We start from the raw sequence: 3,103 nt of genomic DNA on the forward strand, positions 1-3,103 counted from the left end.
CGGACCGGGTCGCGGTTAGCAGTGGGGTACCACAGGGGTCAGTATTGGGCCCTCTTCTTTTTAACATATTTATTAATGACCTTGTAGGGGGCATTCAGAGCAGAATTTCAATATTTGCAGATGACACGAAACTCTGCAGGGTAATCAATACAGAGGAGGACAATTATATATTACAGGATGATTTATGTAAACTAGAAGCTTGGGCTGATAAATGGCAAATGAGCTTTAATGGGGATAAATGTAAGGTTATGCACTTGGGTAGAAGTAATAAGATGTATAACTATGCGCTTAATTCTAAAACTCTGGGCAAAACCGTCAATGAAAAAGACCTGGGTGTATGGGTGGATGACAAACTCATGTTCGGTGGCCAGTGTCAGGCAGCTGCTACAAAGGCAAATAAAATAATGGAATGCATTAAAAGAGGCATAGATGCTCATGAGGAGAACATAATTTTACCTTTATACAAGTCACTAGTTCGACCACACTTAGAATACTGTGCACAGTTCTGGTCTCCGGTGTATAAGAAAGACATAGCTGAACTAGAGCAGGTGCAGAGAAGAGCGACCAAGGTTATTAGAGGACTGGGGGGTCTGCAATACCAAGATAGGTTATTACACTTGGGGCTATTTAGTTTGGAAAAACGAAGATTAAGGGGTGATCTTATTTTAATGTATAAATATATGAGGGGACAGTACAAAGACCTTTCTAATGATCTTTTTAATCATAGACCTGAGACAGGGACAAGGGGGCATCCTCTACGTCTGGAGGAAAGAAGGTTTAGGCATAATAACAGACGCGGGTTCTTTACTGTAAGAGCAGTGAGACTATGGAACTCTCTGCCGTATGATGTTGTAATGAGTGATTTATTACTTAAATTCAAGACGGGATTGGATACCTTTCTTGAAAAGTATAATGTTGCAGGGTATATATACTAGATTCCTTGATAGGGCGTTGATCCAGGGAACTAGTCTGATTGCCCCATGTGGAGTCGGGAAGGAATTTTTTTCCCCAAAGTGGAGCTTATTATTTGCCACATGGGTTTTTTTGCCTTCCTCTGGATCAACATGTTAGGGAATGTTAGATTAGGCTATGGGTTGAACTAGATGGACTTAAAGTCTTCCTTCAACCTTAATGTTACTATTTTACTAATATGCATGCCAATTTGAAATCATCCAGACCACTGTGCTTGCTTCGGCAGCACATATACTGAAACTAGAACGATACAGAGAAGATTAGCATGGCCCCTGCACAAGGATGACACGCAAATTCCTGAAGTGTTCCATATTTTATTTGTCATGTTTTTGAACGGATGAAATTGAAGGATGTGAGTGTAAGGAGGTGGAACACAAGAAGAGTCCGGGGGCGGTTACCTTCTCTGCTCCTTGCCTGGAACCATTGAGCTGTGCTATAGGTTCTCCGGGGGGCATACTTAGAGACTGGGACAGGAAGGAAGCCGGGCAGAGAGCGGGAAAGGCGTGTCCGCAAGTGGCAGAGCAGTGTGTGCAGCGGTCAGGGCAGGATGCAGCTGCACTCCGGGGAGGAGAGAGTGCTCCCGGTCAGAGGACAAATGCAGGGAGATTGCCCTGAAAGACTGCATCTTGTGAGTACATGAAAGCAGACTCTGCTGTGACTGGAGAGGGGCGCCTTGACACCCGTGCAGAGACTGTGACCCCTGGTACCCACGGTATCAGTGCAGAGCCCCTGATTCCTGTTGAGAGACTTTATAATAGACTGAGCATCGTTTTCCCGGGATAGCCTGTGCTGCAAAAGCTAAAGACTCAGAGCCTGTGCATATCACATTAACTCCCAAAACCCCAGCCAGCGGGCTCCTAGAGACTACTCAGCCCACGGACAACTGAGGGACGACAAGTGCCGCTGTTTCTCGGCGCCTACATTGGAGAAGACGACCCTTCATGCAAGTCCTCATCAGACTGATAAGTGTTCTTTTTCTCAAGAAAACCCTGCTAAATTCTGTTACACTGACTCCCATATTTTGCACCATTATCTTTTCAGTTCATATTCTACTCTTTTCTCCCTGCGAGGAGAATATTGTCCCTGTTAATAAATTCCCCCCAACAGTTGGTCTTTCTGTTCCATGGTGATATACTCAACCCTGCACCCTATTACACGCGCATGCAGATAGAAACCCTTATCATGCTTTCCCAAGTCCACCTGAAGTTCAAGATTTTGGCTTCTCCCTTTCAGATTTGCATAGCAGACTCCATTTTGGCCTCCTCTTAATCAAACTAATAGGACTCTTTTTTTACCATATTTCAGTTTACAAGCTAATTAGGAGTACTCTGCCGGATCCTGCTGTATGTTTTAAAGTTCTTCATGGAAAAAAAATATAATTTCCACATTCACTCTCCATAAGTTCAGGAGATGGACATGCGAAGCCGTATATGTTTCACCAAGATTCTCCAGATGACTGTGCTTGCTTCGGCAGCACATATACTAAAACTGGAACGATACAGAGAAGATTAGCATGGCCCCTGCACAAGTATGACACGTAAATTTGTGAAGTGTTAAAAATTTTATTCTATTCAAAATTTTGCACTAATTTATTTGAGAATTGCCGCCATACAGTTAGAAAACTTTATCATGCGGTGCCAAATTAGCCTTTTTTTCAAGACAACCCAGCCAAGTAAGCAATACCACACTATCTACAGCCTTTATTGCCCAGATGATGCCCAATAGTGTGCTTTTTGTCACTTTTTAGCTATGCCACAAGCTTGGAAACCTTGTTGTAGTGTGATATACCCTACGACTCCTGGAGCTGATACAGATTAGTCAGCACAACAGATATATCCATTATGGAGCACAAAGGGTTACAGCAGTCAAATAATAGAATTGTCTTCATTGTCTCAATTACTTCATAATTGAACCAACCCAAAGCAAATCAATTTAGAAATAAATTTCCCTGCATTCTAATAAATCCAATGTTTTTTGTCATTCCAATTACAGCCAGGCACCATTTTGTTTGATTCTAAGTGCCAAAAAAGATTTAAAACAAGTAAACCATTCACACATCTCCAACATTTTTTCCTGTATAATGGCTTGTATATAAGGCAAAATTTAAAAAGATTTAAAAAAAATGTTTAAA

At 42.1% G+C, this 3,103-nt stretch overlaps 2 non-coding genes across 2 annotated transcripts; both read left to right on the forward strand.

Moving 5' to 3' along the window:
* The first annotated feature begins 1,182 nt into the window (after nucleotides 1-1,182).
* On the forward strand, nucleotides 1,183-1,289 carry LOC138660469 (U6 spliceosomal RNA). The gene has a single exon (XR_011317865.1). It is a non-coding gene; the product is annotated as a U6 spliceosomal RNA (small nuclear RNA).
* A 1,141-nt stretch (nucleotides 1,290-2,430) lies between these two features.
* On the forward strand, nucleotides 2,431-2,537 carry LOC138660468 (U6 spliceosomal RNA). Its single transcript, XR_011317864.1, has one exon. It is a non-coding gene; the product is annotated as a U6 spliceosomal RNA (small nuclear RNA).
* Nucleotides 2,538-3,103: the final 566 nt, after the last annotated feature.

The sequence above is a fragment of the Ranitomeya imitator genome, chromosome 1 (assembly GCF_032444005.1).
Source record: "Ranitomeya imitator isolate aRanImi1 chromosome 1, aRanImi1.pri, whole genome shotgun sequence".
Taxonomy (NCBI): domain Eukaryota; kingdom Metazoa; phylum Chordata; class Amphibia; order Anura; family Dendrobatidae; genus Ranitomeya; species Ranitomeya imitator.